General features: G+C 38.4%; 1 protein-coding gene and 1 non-coding gene across 5 annotated transcripts in view; both read left to right on the top strand.

Annotated features, from left to right (window-relative positions):
* tiam1a (TIAM Rac1 associated GEF 1a) overlaps nt 1-20,829 on the top strand; it is a 121,362-nt gene that overhangs the window by 27,684 nt on the left and 72,849 nt on the right. The window contains exon 1 of one of the 4 annotated variants that reach the window (XM_088920094.1): nt 11,090-11,172. The exons of the other annotated variants lie outside the window; for them this stretch is intronic. The gene's annotated coding sequence lies outside the window, so the exon portion shown is untranslated. Of the gene's footprint in view, nt 1-11,089; nt 11,173-20,829 lie in introns of those variants that run through there. 4 annotated transcript variants of the gene reach the window in all.
* LOC148830703 (5S ribosomal RNA) lies at nt 5,208-5,326 on the top strand. The gene has a single exon (XR_016091378.1). It is a non-coding gene; the product is annotated as a 5S ribosomal RNA (ribosomal RNA).

Below are 20,829 nucleotides of genomic sequence, written 5' to 3'. Positions count from 1 at the left end.
GCAGCTGTCAAAAAGGGGATATTTTCATTTCATGTCGTGCTTGTGCCGTGTGTTTAATATGAATGAAAATGGGGGAGTAAGTAAGCTGCTATAGATCAAGGCTAGTGTGGAGAATGACTTTCTGAAGATCTGAGAGTGTTCCTTCCAGTTGATTTTCATTGATGTCCACATTTTGATGTGCTGATGCCACTGATTCTGGTTTTCTGGAACCCCTGTAGGCTTGAGAATTTTGTTACCCTTGGGCTAAACTGCTTCTATTCTGCAAGCATATAGAATCTCATGTCTTGTTGCCCTTTTTTTAGAGAACATGAGTTCTGACGTGCAGCCAGTTTGTAGCTGCTGATGTGTAGATTGTGGTTTCAGAGTCCCCTACACTTAATCTACTGTATATGCTTTATGTTTTTAGGAACTGTATATGCTTCAGGTTTGTAGGCTATGTGACAGTAGTGAAACATAACAAAGGAGGACACCTCTTCCTAAATGTATAAATAATATAATTCAGTATTTAATTTTGGCATAAAAACTTCACTCCCATTTTAGTCTATGTTGGAAACTGATCCCGTTGCATAGCGGCATAAATAGTTTAATAGGTTTTTAAACATTTTTAACTCTGTTGTTTAAAGTGTCTAAAATGCCATATGTGATCTAATACAAGTCAGTGCAGATTTAGTCAGAATGAGGAAATGGGTTTGACATACAGTATATAGCACCCAGTGTGCTCCCCAGGTGGACATCAGTAGTATTAATAAATACTTCGTGGGTCCTGTAATTGTCAGCACCGTCTTGTTCCCCATGCTCCCACTAATGTAGAGATTGTATTTCTCTAGTTTGAAGTATCTGTATACTGTATCTGTATCTGTATCTGTGCCTTTGATTCCCTTTTCTGTGATTTTAGGCCTTGCATCTTGTTTAAAAGCTCTCCAAAACACAGAATATACTGTATAATACTAGTTACCTGTTCTGCAAAGTAATGAAGAGATTTCAGACACCTGCTTTGGCTGCTCCATTATGAAAACATGCCTTATTTCTTTCTGTACACTGTGAACAATGCAGTCACACTGAAGTGATTGCAGTCAGGTTTGTGCTGGACCATCTCTAACCTACTATAAATTATATATATATTTTTCCTGGGTGTGAACCAAGGTTTACACAATATAGTAGCAAATTTAAAATGAGTTTGTATGTCCATCCCATATTCACATGGGTTTGCTCCAGGTGCTCCAGTTTCCTCTTAGTCCAAAGACCTACTGGTAGGATAATTGGGTTCTGGGAAAATTAGCGCTGGTGTAAGTGTGTGTCTATCTGTGTGTGCCCTGCGTTAGATTGGTGTCCCATTCAGAGTGTATCTTGCCATGTAACCAATGTATCCCGGGCTAAGCTTTGGGACATTGTGACCCAGAATCATGGATAAACGGTTATTTAAATGATGTGATAGGAAATTTTCCATTTCTCGTTTAGTTAACACATTGTAATCTTCCTTTTCTTTCTGTTGTAGGACTGGAAAGAACATCTAAAAAAAAACTTTACAGAGTGGTATTAAGTTGTGTTAATGCACTGCCCCAGCAGTTTTTTCTGCCGTTTTTTGACATTTATATTATTTGTTGTTAAAGTGAATTCTAACTTGTAAGATATGACTTTAGTACAATGGTAATGGGAATGTCCTGGGAAAATTAAAAACTTTGTTTGCGGAGCTGATATCTCAGGCAGATACTGAACTGTTAATGTTGTGGATTAAAGCTCTTGTGAGTTTTAGTCAACTCTTAGACCCATAATTATACGTGATTAATTCTAGGTTACATCTCAACACTGGTATTTACAAAGTTAGCAAAGAGATAAGGTAAGTAATGGTACACAGCATACCAAACATCACCTGGCAATTTACATTTGCACTTTTTATTTTAACTAGAAAAGAACACGGAAGTTGTAAAGCTCTACAAATTTCGCAGTTGCCTCAGACTCTTCAAAAGGCTTTGTTATTGATTTGTAACATTGGGTTTTTGTGCTTTACAGATAACAGCTGAGGGAATCCATGGAATAGTTCTTTTTTCTAAGAGTCTTAGCTATGTTTAAATAAGTAATTATATAAATACGTTACCCCTACATTTCTCCTTACCACAGAGCTGTGTTTTCTTATCCCTGGGCTGGAGTATCCTGGTGTCTTCTAGTTTTAAGAGTTTTTACCAATCAAACTCTGAACCAGTAATTGAACCAAAGGATTTTTAACTGTTTTCTGCACTCAGGAAGTAGGATCACAAATAGTGTGCTTTGTGTGTATCATTTCCAAGAAATACAGTGAGAGGAATTGTTACAGTATTTGGTACAGGTTTCAGACGGCTTTCTAACCTTCTTACAAAGGTTAGGGGCTGTGTGCCGATTTCAGAGTACATCTGATTATCACACAAGCTGCAGCATTCTGGACTTACTGGACCCTGTTTAATACCTTAGAGATATTCCAGTAACTAAGACGTGTATCAATCTTTCGTCTTCAGGTAGGTAGCAAGGTGCAGCTGGAAGAAAGACATCCTTGTGATGTATCTAACAAAAAGCCAACACAAGGTCAAAAGTAATTCCTTTATCATGATAAAACAAATTCAAAATACTATATATTCATAATATCAGACAGGTACTACTGAAGTGCAGAAACTGCAGCAGTAGTATCCAATTTGGTCTGCAAGTATATCTATCATGAGTATAGCAGTGAAATCCACATCTGTGGTAGTGAAAAATCTGACAAAAGCAACAATGTGTTAATACTAAAAAGCAAAACGGCCAAGATGTGATCCATCAGAATGCAGTGACTGAAAGTATTGAAACATACAGATTTCAGAAAATGCAGTCTTGAAGGTGTGCTCAAATGATGTAAACAAGAAAAAGTATCTCGGCAGATTTCCATTAGTAACTGATTTATAGAATCGAGTTGACTTGAGTATTTGGGTTTACATTTTAAAAAGACTTTGCTGGGTGCGGTGAAATCCTGAGAGATTTTTGTGGCTTACATATAACCACATATAACAGTCTTCCATTTTTTCCCCTCTGATTTTGTTTATCCACCTTAAAGGGCAATTTATTTTCAAGACATGAATATTTAGCAGTTGCTTATGTGGCACTAAATTGCTACAAGCAACTTTGGTGTGTTCCTAGGAGTTGACCTTAATAAATTCCCACAAAGGGATGCTGCACTATTTCTTCACATTTTTAGAAAAATACATTTTCACATGAGAAGAATGTATTCCATGTACAGAAATCCCAATTGCAATTATATTGCATTTTCAAAACCATCATCCCTGTTTAATTTCCACAGATCTTAATTTCTCATTTCCATGGTTTAGTATTACATGTTAGAAGGAATAAAATGCATTGAACAGAGGGCCGTGGAAGCACCTTTTGCAATAAAGGCCCTGGTTCATAGTAAAGGATCAGCAACAGAACATAATGGCTCTTTTGAGGCTCTGCCTCCTGCTGGCAGTGACTGGGCCCTGAAGTGGTTAGGTGAGCTGGCCTGAGACCTGCCAGGCTCAGAGCAGGCGAAGTGAGAAGGCCAGACTATGCCTCGCAGCACTGCCTCATTTTGACTGACATGTGGTTTGTGAAACAAAGGACCCCATGTGTTTCTTCCTGCTGGTGCTTGGGTTCAGTTGATTCCAAGTTGGCAGGCTTTCTAATATATTGTCTAAGCTCCCCACAGGTGTTTCTAAAGCTCCTGTGTTGCCAGGAGTGGAGGGACAGGATACGTGGGAAGGGATAAATTGAATGGTGTACAATAAAGGGGCGGGGATAAATGGAAATTCAAAACTGTAAGGATGTGAATACCAAATGCCAATGAAGGCTTCCTGGCCTTCTCAGCCGAACAGTGTGGAATTTGATAGACAGATAAGAGACAAACGGAACAGAATTCATTTGTTTAACGTGAACTCGGTAAAGCTTGTAGGTCGAAGTTAAGAATTATAGAGCTCTGCCACTAGAGACTATATTACTTTTTCAAAATTTCAAGTGTATCTCTCACTCTCATAGCTCTAATATGGGCCTTAAAGCTTTACTTGTAGTTCTCCCATTGTGCTCTAAAGTAGTTGACCTCTAAAGAAAGTGAAATCGACTTGTAAACACAAGCTAGAGCAGGATGCTTTGTGTGTTTGTGTAGTGAATGTGACTGAAGACTGGATATTATTCACAAGCATGGGCATCTTCAAATGCCCCAACTAAGACATACCTGAGAAGCACAAACACACAATGCTGGGAGCAAGCTGTAAGTTTTTTACCTTGTGGAATCTGAATGCTGTTCCGAGTCCTGGGAAATTATTTCACTATTCCAGTCTTATCTTACTCTAGATGTATCTGATACTCCAGAAGTATCTGTGATGGAGTGCAGTGTGTATTATCATTCAGCTAAAATTGGCTTCAAAATGCACCATTCTTTCTGTTTATAGGGCACAAGCTGTAAATACAAAACATTTGTATAATATAATAAAACAGATGGTTGTAAGCAGTGTTTGTTGAATAACCATATAGCCATCACTTAAATGAATGACAACATTTAAGTAGGCTTCTTCTTTGGCAAACTACGATTCCTTGTGCACAATGTGTGCTCTGCAAAATTGAGATGAATTCAAGCAGAAGGGTTATCTGGAGATGCAGAATAACCATATATTTGAAAGCATTTTGTAAAGAAAAATGCTCAGGGTGTAGTAATTGTACATAGAATTATTGAACATTGCATTGTACAGTACTAGCAGGTGAGCAGCTGTCTTTGTATCCAGTTTACAAGGATGTAATTGTGAAACACAGTAAAATACAATAAATAAACCTAGTAACTTTGTGGGAATGTTCTGCCTGGACTCTTCTAAACTAAAGCACCTTATGATCTGTAAGCTCTTTTTCCTCTCCATAAATGAGAGCACAAACGCTGATAAAGCAGTTTTTAAGGGAATCAAGCCAAGATCTGTAATGTGAAACCAGAGTATGTCTCACCTGGTACCGTACATTGTGTGACTAGGTAGGTTAAAGATCCGGGCCACAATATGCCTTCTGTTCAGCTGTCCTTCCTGCTGTGCTCCTTTCCTGATAATTAGGATTATAGTGTTTATGGTTCTGAAGGAGAAAAAAGAAACCCACAAAACAGACAGCTGAACCCCACAAAATAGTTGAATGATGAGTAAACTCAGTGTTTGTTTGTATCAAGTATCATTCTTTTTTTGTAGCATGTACAGAATGCTTATGGCCACACCACCTTGAGCACGCCTGATCCCGTCTAATCTCGGAAGCTAAGCAGGGTCGGGCCTGGGTAGTACTTGGATGGGAGACCACCTGGGAATACCAGGTGCTGTAAGCTTAGGGGCGCAGTGGTGGCACAGTGGCTAAGGCTCTGCGCCTATGGCTGGAAGGTTGCCGGTTCAAATCCTGCAGCCAGCAGAGGAATCCTACTCCATTGGCCCTTAACCCCAACTGCTCCAGGGGTGCTGTACAATGGCTGACCCTGCGCTCTGACCCCAAGCTTCTCTCCCTCTCTGTGTGTCTGTGTCTCATGGAGAGCAAGCTGGGGTATGCGAAAAGACGAATTCCTAATGAAGAAATTGTATATGGCTAATAAAGTGATCTTATCTTATAATCTTATGTATCACAAAATAGATTTCTGATCAGTGCGAACTATTATGAAGGCTGTCCTATCCTTACTGCTTCATAACAGCTAGACAGATTTGTTTTATGTTGTCTGTTGATAAATTTCCATGATTTAAAATATTTTTATAGAATTAAAAACCTTTCTTAGATGGATCAATTAAATTAAATTGAAATCTTATTTTTTCCAAGACAATGATAGCAGCTATAGCACCTTGTAGTCTGATCTGGTCAGCTCTATGAAGCTCATTAAAGCTGTGCTGAGTAGTACTTACATGGCGTCTAAGGTAGGGGTTCCCTATCCTAGTCCTAGGCACCCACATATCTGATTCCATCTCTCAGTTAAAAATCTGAAGCCTTAATTGACATAATAATAGGTTACATTTAAGCTCATTGTTTTCAGTTCCTTAATGTGTAGGAGGTGCCTTTGAACTATTATATTTAAGTAGCTCAAAATTTCCAACCTTTGGAGTAGAAAACAAACTTGCAAAGCTTTTAACCTAAGCAATTTGTTGGCTCAATTAAGGATTTAAGAAAAGAAAGAACTCAGCTGCAGTTAACATTAGCAGATGTATTAGCCCCCTCAGATCAAGATTAAAACCCCTGCTCCTCGAAAACAAATCTGCTGCTGTAAATGCTCTTGGTGGAACAGAAGGTGGCACTTTTCTCTCTGGAGTACATTTTCCTAAACCAGTGCTCAAATATGGTGGCTGGGGATACTGTGTTGTAAGAGTTTGGCTATGAAAGTCCCCATGGTTCATAGGAGTAAGGGGAACTAACCCTAATGTCCTGGCTAAATTCATGTCTGGGCTTAAATTGGCCTCCCTGAATTTCCACTGTTGTTCAATTAATGGGGTTTTTCTCACTTTTTCACTTTATCTGCTGTGTCAGAATGGCAGCTACACGTTACCTAGGTGTGTGCTACTTCAGTGGTGGGTGAAGTGTTTTGGGACCCTTTATGATGAAGAGTGCTACATGAATGCAATGAAGTATTAATTATGTATCCTGTGTGATTAATGCTTGCATCCAGCCTCTTCACATAATTCAGATGCTGGCAATAATAATGATTGCGGTAACTAATATTACGCTTTGTAGGATCCCTAAAAGAGATGTCAGTTAGGCTTGTTTCTGTCTTTTTATTATAAACAATCAGAATAAGCAGTGCAAGCACACTTAAAGCATGTTTCAATTTCTGAATAGTAGTAAAAATAAATATTTTTAGAAAAGGTTAATAATCACAATAATAGAGGTTTGTAGACTCATATAATTCTGTTAAATATTTGATAAACTAATAAGTACATGTACATGAAAAAAATGATGATAAAAATCACATGAAGAAATAAAGTGATATGTGGTAAAAGTTTTTTTTTTATATTGTCCCATGCAGGATTAGTAGTAAAAGCTTCCCTGTGAAAAAACTTTACATTTCTTCTTAAATACATATAAATATTGTCATTTTTTAGTTACAAAAAAAACCTGTGAGTAAGATTCAAAATATTCTGTGGTCAGTTCATCATTCTTTTATCCTTAGACAACTAACTTTCTTTTTTGCTATTTATAGCTGCCTAAATGCAGATCTATTTTGTGTATTTCTGTGCAATTAAACTAATGAAATCTGGACTCCGTGTTTCCTCTTGTTTGGAATGGTTTATTATTGTGATTTTTACAATAATAATAACAGGCACAGCAGTTTATGGGATTATCATTGCCTAATCATTAAAGTAATTTTCAATGACGGTTGGCTAACTTCATTAAAAATCAACAGTGGATGGAATTTATTTGGCAATGAGAGTCAGCTGCCATTTAAATACATTTAAGGAACTCTCAAATTAATTAAATTTTTTGGTGATTTTTTTTCATTGTTATATATCCCAGTACTTTTAACGCAGTTCTGTCCATTGGAGATATTATGTTTTATTTTTTATAGTTTGGATGTGGTATCAGATTTTAAAAAGTTATTGTAAAGTTAAAATGCTTGCATAGATAACGTAGTTGTTTGGAAAACATGGTTTAGTGGGCATAAGAAATTGAGGAATCCCTTTAGGGTAAACACATGTATACATGTATGTCTTGGGGTTGTTGATTGTGAAAAGGATGGTGGATCTGCAAGTATTGTCGCTATCAGAGAACGTGCATTGTAATGAAGAAATCGTGTTTTTAAAGGTTAATTCTAGGATGTCTTTGCGCATTATTCAATGTCCACCGCTGGACATTCAAATGGCACGACGGGCCCAGAGAAGGAGAAAAGGAGAAGGCTCTATTGTTTGCGCAGACTGTGGAATTCACAAAAGCCTTCAGGCGCAAAGGTGTTCCTCTCTTTTGTGTAACCATTGTGCTAATGATTCTGCCTGCTGGGGTGTTCAGTGTCATTCCTGTCCACAGTAGCTCTGTTGTAGCTTGTCTTCTATACCTTTGCATAAGAATCCTTTCGCATCTTCTTCCTTAACAGGTTTGTCTACAAAGCTTGCTTTTGTAATGTACTGGGGGGTGGGTGGGGATGGCAGCTGTTTAATCTGCAACCACAGTAAAAATTCAGTTGTAACTTCAGTTACCTTTAAAAAATCCTTCAGAGTAGTAGCTTTGCATTTTTTGGTACTACAGTAATTGACTGAGGGGCCAATACAGCTAATTTCTATGTCTCTAATGTTTGATGCTGTCTTAAGTTTTGGAATCCAAAGTTTTATGATGTCGCATTAGTGATTCTCTCATTTTTTTTAACACTGCTAGGAACATGTGAGTACTGTATACAGGACATAATGCCAGATCTTAAAATATTTTAGTGACATACTCTTGTACTTTTAATTAGAAACAATTTTGGGATAGCCTTCAAAATATTTTATTTTTTAATGTCATATTTTGCTGGTGAGAGATATGTTCAGGGAGCAAAATGAGAAAACTGCCACTTCTACTTTGGGTTTTTATTTGACAGAGTAAAAGCAAAATGAAAGAATTTCTATTGCCATCTCAAGCAGTCAGAATCTGCTGAAAAGTTTTTGTTTCTGTTGAATGGACAACTATTTGAAATCCTGTTGAACAGTTCATATTGATTTTAAATGTTCCATGGTACATCAGGTACTATTGATGTTTCTGGCATTTTCTTTATCTTTAATTGAAAGACAGGCTGGTGCAAAAAAATGTTTTGTGTTTGATGAAGGGCTCCGTGTAATGAAGTTAAAAGCTCAGCTAGATATTTATTTATTTTTCCTTCATGACAAGTCTTAGCATAGATGCTTAAAGTACATGGGAGGAGAAATTTTAAGCTTCTTTAGTAAAACTTTTTTGTGTTTGACTTAATACTTTAAGATGGGAATTCTGTAACAATCTGTTATTTATACAGGGCTGTTGAAATGTGTGTTTTAATGGGCCGTTTGAAAAGAACATCAGGTTACAAATCAGAGGCCATTCAGCCTTTCTGACTCATACGGTTTCTGGTAGCCGAGTGATCTGAGGATCTCATTCAGCGGTTTCTTGAAAGGAGAAGCCAGGGTGTTTTTTTAGCTTGCACAATTTTGCTGACTTTGCTTGTTCCAGACTCCCACAGCCCTTTGTGTAAAGTTATGCCTCCGGCTCTCATTAGTAGGACATGCCTTTAAACCAGGAAATGTATATGGTCACCTTTCTCTGGACTGATTTTATTAAAATAAGCATCAAATTCTGCTTTACAAATAATTTAACTTGTAAAAGGCACTTGCCTGAGATTGCGTAGAGCTCCAAGATTATGGATCTTGGGTTACATACCTAGCCAGCTGTGACTTGGATTCCCCAAGTAGCGCTGTGGAGGGCAGGATGGGTTTTTTTGGCCATGGCTCTCTGGATGCCATTAGGCCTGTGGCCTCCTTGGTGCTTACAGGCACATGCTGCAGTCGGTGCGGGATGCTCCTCTCCTCCAATTGGCGGGTCAGAGGAGTCACCCAGACTTCCTAATTCTCCCCTGTTTGTGGTCTCGTCTTTCATGGCTTCCCCACGTTGTCTAAAAGATGACAATGATGTGTAAACCCAAACTCTAAAGCTAAGGAAACTCCTCACAAACAGCTTCTACGAAATGACTGTTCCTGAACTTCCATTTATAGGTCGTTCTGCTGCCTGTGTGTATCATTCTGCACTTGTCTATGTTAAATGTAATGTGCCAGGTATTGGCCCTGTCTTGAATTTTATTTAGATTTTTCTGAATTTCCATTTCAGCTTCTTCAGTGTTTGCCAGTCCTTCCATTTTTGACATAATTGGAGTGGTTAGAAAATGGATGGATGGCATATGTGTATGGTTTACTAGCTACACCAGAATCTAGATCATTTGATGTAAATTAGGAAGAGCTGTGGTCCTAAAACAGATATCTCTGGTACTCGAATAGTAACATCACCCCAATCTGAGTATTTTCCACCTATCTGTACTCTTTGATGTTACTCCAAAAGCACGCATTACCTTGAATGCCTGCTGTGTTTTATTTAAAACTGCAGTATACTGCTTAATTCTGCAATTGCCAAATACAGATTAATAATTAAGCATTGCTAAAGCCTTCTTTTGTATCCATTATTGCTATTCCTCGTGCGTAGATCTCTAACAAGATAAGCAAGACCTGCGTTCCCTAAATCCATGTTGACTGTTCTTGAGAATCTCATTGCCATGCAACTGAATTCTGCTCTACATTTTGTTATCATTGCTGTTTCCTTCATATTACACAAAATACAAGCAGGAGTAACTTGTCTGTAGCTTAAAATACTTGATTTTGTATAGCTGCCCTTTTTATGGATGTAATGTTCCCTACTATTCAGAGTCTTAAAATCAGCCTGAAAAGGTGTCATGTGTGACGTAGAACTACATCAGCGCAGGAGAGGTGCTATGACAACAGTGCCTGAGTCAATCATTGAGTTTCTATTTTAAAATACAGCAGAGCCGCCACAAAATTGTTTGACAAAATGAACATTTCTAGCAGTCGTAGTACTCTTTCCATTACTACAAATGCATTTACAAACACCTTAAAAAGCAGTTGCTTAGCTTTCTTATTTTTGCCACAGCAGCAGACAATTTTTAGTCATGGGTGATGTAATATTTCTTTCCCACGCTCTTGCTGTTAGAAATGAAGCCAAAAATGATGTTGTTGTTGCTTTTTTTTCATACAGTGAGGCTGGCATCCTGAAGCAGCTTCTTAGCCTCTACAATCAGAGTGTGGGGCTGGACTTTTTTTTTTAGGTGTGTGGGGAGGGGAGTATGTGTGTGTGTGAATGTGATGCTTCCCACAGGGCTGTGTGCAGGCAATTAAAAGAGAGACAGGGGAGGTCCCAGGGCTTAAAGGAATAGAGCAGACATTCTTGCTGGCTGCCCGAGTTCTCTGTCTGGGGAGGCGGAATTAGAGAGAGAGAGGAAAGAAGGAGGGAACACACAAACACACACACACACCCCTCTCCCTGGTTCCTGGGCTCATCCTCACAGGCAAGGCAGCCTGCCCGGAGTTCAAAGCAGGGAGTCGGAAACAATTGGAATGGAGTGTGAAATCTCCCTTGTTGGGGTTTTGGAATTTCTGTGAGTGGTCATTTAGGAGCGAGCTTGTCTAGTTCCACTCTGGGGTAAGATTTTATCAGTGTTCTTGTTATTTTGCATTTATTCCCTGTTTTAGATTATATTGTGTGTTTTCAGATGGTTTACAAATGGCACCATAGCTGTAATCCTCCTGAAGGAGGTGTAAGCAATCCTGCTCTGATGTTTGCCAGTGTTTCAGGCTTTCAGACTGCACCCCTGTAATGAACTGATTTTTAACTTTTATTTTATCATGCAGGCAGAACTTATAATACGCTCCTGTTTTGCTGTTTTTTAAATGAACTTAAATGAATTTAAGTGTTGTGTTTTGCATGTTTGCTGCCTTTTGCAAAAGTGATGTATTGATAAAAAATCCTTAATGTTGACTACCAGTAAGGCGCAGAGTCCTCCAGTCTCTTTTGAGCAATACATTATGGATTCTTAGTGGTAACTGTATTTCAGCCAGATTTATGTATGGATAATATATATGCTATATATGAGATTGTCAATGTAACTTTGAAAAGCAAATAAAATCTTAAGGTAAAAGCAAGGATTATTACTGTGACATAAATTCACTCTATGAAGGGTTTAAAATTTTTACTAAGGTGTTAAGACACGCTGATAAACTAACCCTCCTTTAACTAGGAGAAAAAGTTGAGTATCTGGTGTTAAAGAGTCTAGAACTTTTGCAAACAAAAAGCAGAGAGGTTTCTTCATGTGTAACTTTTCAGTAGCTCCCAGTTATTTTTTGCAAGGTTTAAAGCCTACTGGGGAGTAATGATGCCATTTTGTGCATCATTTTAGTTGTTCTATTGTGTATTTGAAATAGCTCCCTGTTTCAGGTGACAAATACTTCATATGCCTATATAATTTAGGCATGGAAGACAATCATTTCGTTTTTTGATTGTGCAAGAGTGCTAGCAACGTACACAGAATATATACTTCATGTGAATCTCATTGTTCTTGATGAATACTTTCGTTTTACATTGTGTGGTTATACAGCAAGTCCAACTATTTTTCTCCCTTAGTTTGAATTGTCTTTAAAAATAAACAAAGAAACAGGTTCACAAATGTTCTACAGTTATTGCTTTTCAATGTTTGTAACCTAAACTAAGATCTGCTCAGTAGCATCTGTGGGCTCTCAAATAACTTATAAAGATGGTTAGCAAAGCAATTTGTGTTATATGCCTATTATCTGAAGAAAATCCCATGTTTTATATTTCCCATTGTGTGCTACTATTTTAGTTGGCATTTGAAAGGAGTACATACAGTATGTGATTCTTGTGATTTTAATTTTCATTGCAGTAAGTACTATGTTTGCTCTATGTCCAGGGAATTCTTAGGAACAACCTGAAGTTTGCACAATGGACCCAGTGAAGGTCTGTGATATAAATAAATGACTAACTAAATGAGTACTTAAGGTTTAGTGAGTTTGTTCTCTTCCCCTTAGGGAATGTGGGAGGGGGGTTTAAGTTGGCAAAAATGGGTCACAGCTACTCCTCTGCTGCTACAGTAGAAGTGAAGGAAACTCATGAGTGAGGTCTCAGGAGGCAGTCTGTGACCCAGTTCTGCACTATGCTTAAACCAACTCTTTTTGCTTAGTACCATTCAATAACTTGAGGCAGCTTCCTAATGATAAAGGTGGATTATAGTGTGCTGCTAAGAACGGCAGCTGACTAGATAACAGTTTTAATCCTAATTTCTTATTTAGTTCTGCTGCAAAACCCAAAACTGGGTTTAAAGCTGTGGAAGAAAAGTGAAGCCCTTTCTTAGTACTTTCCTATAAAGACTGATTATACTACTACAGGGTATTGTATAGAAAAACCTCAATAACAGCATAAAATTCAGCCGTAGAATTGTGTTTCCTGTCTTTTTTCATTCATCTGTAAGCAATAAACTGTGGTAATTATATAGTGCCTTTAATTCCAAGAGATCCCAAAGTGCAGTCACCACTGAAGTGCAGCAGCTCTGAGTGAAACACGGTGGCCATTATGCACCAGCAGAACAAATACAACAGATCAGACAGGAAGGTGAGAAATTGCTTCACCAAATGAATTAAGAGGGAGCTGAAGGTAAATCAGATTGTGCAAGTTCAGAGTGGAATTTGCCAGGACAAGACAAGTTCACACCCCTTCTCTTTTGGAAAGTGCCATGCAATCTTTAATGCCAAATTAGTTGGGCATTTGGCATTAACATCTCTTCAACAGTGTGGCACCTTCTACAGTGGTGCCGTGTCCCTGGTCACAACCTGAAGAAGGCTCCACGGCCGAAACGTTGTGTTTTCTTTCTTCTCTTTTCAGCATGGAATAAACCTATTACTTGTTCCTTTGCAGCCTATGCATGCTGACGCAGCTACCCACCTGAACTACCATATTGGGCTGTTGGTTTGGAAATTCTAGCCCATAGTTAAGGCTTCCACACTCTGCTCCTCTGGCACCCCTTACAACAGCAAATTATCAAGGACTCCTGTCCCAAACTGACTATTCCCAGCCTGGACTCCTGTCCCAGGACTGACTATTCTCAGCCTGGACTCCTGTCCCAGTACCAACTATTTCCAGCCTTTCTTAACTACTGAGATTTGGACAGATCCGGCTTCTCATTCTGTTCAGCAAAAACCATATGATTAATAGGGCAAAACAAAATCAGTAATTTCGGAAACTTCCAAAATTGAGGATTTTTTTGGGAAGAATCTCCAGACTGATGTATGTGGTTGACAAAACAGACATGCTTTAGGACAACGAGGGATTTTTATTTTACTAATAATACCACGAATAAAATGCCATTGGTTTAACCTCCTTTTAACTTCTCGTTAGTCCTGCCTTCAGTTGCCAACATATCTTTCAAAATAGGATTGTAACGAATTGACATTTTTATGGGAATTTGGGAAAATCTGTTTAAATAAGCTGCACGGGCGTTCTAAAGTAAATGTTGGTTTTTGCGGTTCCTCCATGACCAGGAAGGACATGGTTGGGTTGCTGGGGAATAAAGAGTAACAACAAATTGTGGCTCCAAGGAATGTCTGTTTTTCACAGCTAAAGCCTAGTTTAGCCTAGATCAATTGTCCTTTTTGTTGAATTGATAGAAGCCTTAAAAGACTTGTAGTCTGTGTGAGACACAGCTTGAACTACAGAACTTGGTCCTGAAACCTAACAAATAACTGGTACTTTATCATTATTTTGAGCTTTGCTGTCCTAGATGATCAGCAAAACTGACCAAGAGTTGAGTCCCCATTCTTTATAAATATTTCCCCTTACATTGCAAAATGATTTGTGCTGCGCAGAGAACATATCAACTTCTTTCCATGTGCTAGGATAAATGTCTGTGTCCTCCCTCACTGTTTTTTGCAGTAACTTTACGTCCCCCTGCTTGCCTGTGTGGTTTTGTGTGTATCTCCTAAATGTGCCTTTACCCAGTCATTCTTTAAATGTTTGTTTTCCAGACTTTGTTTGTTAAAGAGGATGTATGGGGGTGGGGGGGTGGAGAGGGAGTGGATTCTGGGGAAGAACTGACATCTTAAATGAAGCGTATAATTTTTTTCTCCTGTGATTTAAAATTAATGTATTCTCTTTTTCACAATGATTTTCACAGTAACAAACTGAGCTACAATAGTCACAAAAAAGCACAATTGCGCAGTACTTGCTGATTAATTGCCTGCTGTAGCTCCCTGCATCCCCTCTGTCAAAGCCACGGCTTAATTGTTAATTTGATATGCTGTTTAAAAGGCACCTTCCTTTTCTTCATGTCCTTTTAAGGGCTTTCACTGTCCCCATAGTCTAGGTCGTGTGTGAGCCCAGCCTTGTCCATTGCACATTTATCAGGTTAAGTCACATTTTGTGTTTTTAATGAAGCAGTTACGGAAACATTTCGGTGTGATTGTCAGATTGAATTGATTGTGAATGAAGAGCTTTACAATAGCTTTACAACAGCCAGTTAGACAGGGTGGCGAAACGCATTTGAAACAACAGCATCACAGCAATATCTTGGCACTGCACCATTATACAGGAATTGAAGGATAAGAGATGACGTTTTTAATTATTTTTTCAGCTGGCTTCTCCCCTTCAGATTGCATTGGCCCCATGTCCTTTGCAGTGTGAGTTAGAGGATTGTCCATCTAAAGGTGTAACGTGTCACACGGAACCGAGTTATTCATTTCCCCTTCTCTGTATTTTCGTGTGAAATTTGTTTGCAATTTTTATTTTGTTGGGTGTGTTCATTAACACATGCTAGCATATGGAGTCTTCAAGATTCTGAGGTTTCCTTAGCTTTTGAACGTTGCATGGAACAACAAATTGATTTTTTATTTTTTTTTCCCCCAATCTGGCTTCCAAATATTTAAACCATTGTGTCTGTCTGTTTTTCAAATATTTATGCATTGCTGGGTTCTTGTACAGCACAAAGTTCTGTCAAATAACAGCTCAAATCAGCACCAAATGAACAATGATTTACATCTTGTATAACCCAAGACTTTGTTTTTGTCTGAAAATGGTCCACAAAGAGTGCTAGATGAGATGAATGGGGGTATTATTTGGCTGGCAGGCACTGTACTGAATACTGTAATCAAGACTGCTTAGAGCAATAAGACCCATTTGGGCCAAGGCTTTGTCTAGCCATGCATCACACTGAATCCAGTGCGTTACAGTCTACTGCGTATCAGCTTCTCTTTGCAGACATGTGGAACTCTGGGGAAATGTGTAGCACGGTTTTTGGGGAAGGTGAAATGTGGGATTCAGGTGGGTTTTATTCAGTTAGTCTGCCTCCGAGCTCACTGCAGGAGTGCAGGTGATGGTGCTGGAACATAAAAGGCTTGGTTGATTCAGTAGAATAGAGAAATATATTGGGGTGGAGAAAAAAATAGTGCTCGCAATTGTAGTGTGCTTTAAATGAGCAGGTCGTTTTCTTTGTCAAAAACTTGAATTTTTAGTTTTACGGAACAGTCTTTGACTGATCAGAAAGAGCATTTATCTGTAATTTTGGTGATTTCACAGCAGGGCACAGGGTGATTTTATTGCAGGAAACTGCACTTCCAGTACAAATGTTAGTTCACTGGACTTTTATTATTTGTAAAGACTAATTTGGTCTTTGTCCTTTTAAAGAAATTCTAAACTGTGAAGTCATTTTACAAAATGCCAAGTAGTGATTTGATCGAATACTTAATTTAACATTTTGATTGGGTCTGTAGATTTAAAACATTTCAGGATTGATGAAGGACTAGAAGGATTTAAAAGATTTTGTCTGGCTTGAAGTCCAACACTTAAAGTTTATCGCCAGCACTTAAAAACACTTGACAGACAGTTTATCATTTACTATCCCTGTCCTTTAAAAATAGAAGTGTTTCTGATGAGATGTTGTGGTTGATTTTTGTTCTTTAGCCTTCCATCTAAAAATTTCAAATCAAAAGTGAAACTCAAGTGGGAATGCTCTCAAAATGAATAGGTGATGCTGATGTTTACACAGGAATCATTTTTTGGATTTGTCCATTTAGCCTTTCACCTTTGCTGGTTAAGACTTCACCCAGTACAAACCATGTGTTTAACCCAGATGTGTTTGACATGTCTGGAATTAAAGGGTGTGTTAGAGCCATTATATAAAAGAAGGCACTTCATTCGAAGCAGTCAACAGTGAGATTATTGGCTTGATATTCTTGTTCACTGACCTGAAAGCAATCGATCACTATGTGGAAGGAGATTTCAAGTATGCTGGTAATGTACAATACTCGTATTTGTACGTTTTCTGATGTGTCCATTATATCTAAAAGTAGTAAGCGGAGATCACTATTGTTGTGTTATGGTTAGCACAGTACTCATTTCTGACAAGAGAAAAAAAGAAGAAAGAGAAAAACAGAACTGTAGCTGCTCACATTTCTGACAATGGGGAAAAAATGCCTTTTGGGATTGAGGATAAAAATAAAAATGTCCCAGAGTGCTGGCAAGCGCATGTATTTGTCAGCATTCTAATTACAACTGTACAGCTTATTTGTTTATTTGAGCTCTTGCTTTTTTAAAATTGCCTTAAAGCAATGATGCTCTGCAGCACTATGATTTCTGTAAATGTATTTTGTTGGAATATGAATTTTGATTCTTAATAAAATATTATGAGTCATTTTACAGGCTGTTCATCTACAGTGCCTTATGGAGACTAGGGGTGAGACTATGTACACCAGCATGCTTTACTGCAGAGTTGCTTGGCTTTGCTTCAAGGTCAGCATCTTGCCTGGTCTGAGCCAAGGTTCGAGCTGGAAGTTCCTAGCAAAAAATGTTAACTAACTCACAGGCTCCACTTCCTTTTGCTTGTAGGAGAAGACAACTGCAGAAGGCAATCGGATGTATTGAATCTTTGCTTTCTTTGAACTACCCTTTTCACTGTAAATTACTGTAAACACCATTTGTGACTCGTTCCTATGGTGCTGTAATATGGTGTGATAGAAGTAGGTTTCTTTTGGGCATCTCCATTTTATAAACCATAGCTCTCATGCTTCTAGTATAGAATGTATTTTTAGCAGTTTAGATTTTTAATGCACCAGTTAGTTTTGTACACTTATTGATTCAGTGTAGAGAAACTGCTTGACTATACTTAAGAGATCAGTTTCAACCCTTGAGCTACACAGTTATCTGGACTATCAGTTTGTCTTAAAGAATATTTTGTTGTGTGGTCAGTTAAGCATTAGGTATGTTTTTTCTTGCCGTTTTTGTGTGACAACAAGTGGTACTTCCTTTACATGAAATAGAGGAAGTAACTGAAATCAAAGTGCCTTTCTAAGTTACAAGAGAATATTTAATAAATTGAAAACTGGTTTGATCTGCTGAGTGTCCTGGACAGATAAGAGGATATTTCGGTCCCTTTAACCAGATTGTTATGGCTTTATGCTTAAGCTGGTAGCCTTTTAGGGTATCTTTGTGGTAGATAGAATTTGGTTTTTAGGTTTATGAATCAAGCATTTCTCCCAGACCTTGACATGGGGAAGTGGTAAAGATAAAATAAAATGTTAAAATTAATGATAAAGGAGCTGATTTAACATAAATGGTGCAAAGTGTAAAAATGCAGTTCCCACAGAAGACAAGATAATGTACCATCGTGCTTGGACTTAAAGGAAAGTGATACATGGGCCTAAGATAAGATTAAGGTTTTCAGAACCCTGAAGTTGGAGGACAAACACTTCAACATCCACATAGGCACAGACCAGAGGAGACAAATGAATTGCAGACCCTTTCAGGATTATTCTGTGCTTTGTATCCAAGGATTTGCTGTAGGTTAATGAAAAAAATGACGAGCCTTGGTGTAGATACTGAATCACAGGTCTCGCCTAAGAAATATCGATGTTATTAAAACATTACTCTGCTTGATATTTAAATGAATAAGGGTTCTGAATACTGTCCTGAGAATCGCTGAGTCACTCTTTTATATTGGTGAGACAAGCACTGAATAGCACAGACAGAGCTCAAAAAGTCAGTTACTGATGTGTCAGGTGTGAGGTGCCAGTTTTGAATGACAGCTGAAATGCTTAAAGCAGCAGTGAGCTAAATTAGTTGCTGGGGCGTAGTGTGCTATTTGTAGGTACACCCAGAAACTGCTCCTGTAAGAACAAAATCTCATTATTGTCTCTTTGGATATTGTAGCTTTGTTTCTCGGGGAGTGGAGCAGTATTACGCATTTCTGTTATGTACATCAGCTATTGTTTCATTCGTGTTCAAGCATGTTCTTTTTGGGACATTGTGGCATGTGCTGTACGAGTACACTGATTTATTGTGTCTATAGTAATAAACTCAGGTTTATGTTAAGAAGATGCAGAGCAGTAAGACACACAATTATACAGATTTTGGCATTTGCTACTTTGTCATTGTGACAGTGCCTCTGATTATTTTTAATACAAGTATTGAATTAAAAAAGGGGGCAGCACATTAAAGCAGTTGTTAGTATTGCTGCCTCGCAGTACTGGGGCCCTCGATTCAATTCCTGGGGTGCTTTCTGTGTGGAGTTTTGTATGTTCTCCTCCTGTTCACATAGGTTTACCCAGGGTTCTCCAGTTGTCTTCCGCAGTCCAAAGACATACTGACGGGTCAATTGGCTTCTGGGAAAATTGGCCCTGGTGTGAGTGTGTGTGTTTGTGCTTATGTGTGCCCTGGACTGGCATCGAGTTTAGTGTGTATCCTGCCTTACACCTGTTTTTTGCTGGGATAAGTTCCGGCTCTGCCACGACCCTGTATTGTATAAAGCGATTAGAAAATGGATGTATTCATACTAGTATACTGGTGCGGTGCCTTTATAGAGAAATAGCCTAGCACTTAAGGTACTTAAGTGTTCAGCATTTTAATCCTTTTGTTACAGGTCACTGGATCTAGATCACTGAATTTAAACAATTGGCTGTATAACACACAGAGCCTCGAGAAGGTATTGATGTACTTTTCTTGAAAAAAAGATGCTTCCCAGCTGTAGGATATAAAAGTAACTCAAGTTGGCACGCAATAGTGTAAAAATAGAAAATTGCATCTCTTTAAATGGGGAAACTTATAAAAGAATATGTTTTTCCACATTGGGGAAAAGTTTTTACTCATATCATTGTTGCTTGACACATGTACAGTTCAAAGGTTGTAACAAAAACCCCTTGGCAAGCTTGTAAACTTTAACCAATCTGACATTTAAAACTGAAGTTCCAGACATTTTTATTTTTATTGGAATGCTTGCTTTTTATATGCGACATTCTTCTGCAGTAATGCAGCCTGTTAGCTTGGGGGGAAAAAAAAACGAAAGCTGATGCCTTTTTTGGTAATGCTTTGTTTGCATGTGTGGTCGTTTGTTATCCCAGGTGTGGGAACACAGGCAACCCCCCATGCCTTTTCCTAACACACAGGTCTCGCCCTACTTCTCTCATTACTGCTTGAGTGCCAAGGCCTGCCTTACTGCCCTTTCACAGCTGTTTAAAATCTTCAAAGGCAGGACCATTGACTGCTAAATACTTTGTGCTGATGGATGTTCTGCCGAATTGTCATTCTATGGGTACTTCCCTTGTTAATCTTCTATGTCTTGCATTTCTCTGTATTTAGAAAGTAGTAGGCCTCAGGTGAACTAAATCTGTTCTGTGTGAACTCAAATTTAACAAAAACAAAGCACATCTCTTTTTAATGTAATTAATATCCAACAGATGTTAGGTGCCTTCTGGAACTGTATGAGCAATTTGGTGTGAATGGTTGAAGAAATACTTGAAAATCTTGGAAAATCCTAAACTGAAAACAACAAATGTGTGTGGTCTTTACTGAGATTACTTTCTGAATATCTTTGTCTAGCTCTTTTGTTTTTCCAAGTTGATTCCCTACTGGTCATTTCCACTGGCCTTGGACTTTGATATGATGAACATTGTGTAGCTAAACTGTTGGAGCCACAGCAGTGAGACACCTCAAATATGTGAACACAAAGCAGGGGGTGGGAGTGGGGGTGGTGAGAGATTTCTGTTGTACCACAAAACTAATTTCCTGTAGTTCTTTGCCTGCAAGGAGAGTGGCTCCCACACCTCATCAAACAAAAGTATAAAAGTCTCCCCACCCACATCAACCCCCACTACCACTACTCAGTCCGGCAATCAAAAGGCTATCACAGCCACCCCTGTTTGCTCTTTTCCAGTGTCTTTGTTTGAATTTGTCACCAGAAGAAAAAATCTCTGAAGAACCAGAGAATAATCTGCTTTGAACAGCAAGGGGTCAATCAGTTTTCTTCCA

Source organism: Atractosteus spatula, chromosome 7 (genome assembly GCF_055471065.1).
Source record: "Atractosteus spatula isolate fAtrSpa1 chromosome 7, fAtrSpa1.hap1, whole genome shotgun sequence".
Classification (NCBI taxonomy): Eukaryota; Metazoa; Chordata; class Actinopteri; order Semionotiformes; family Lepisosteidae; genus Atractosteus; species Atractosteus spatula.
The sequence above is the reverse complement of the archived record's forward strand: the minus strand, read 5'-3'. Positions and strand labels throughout refer to the sequence as shown.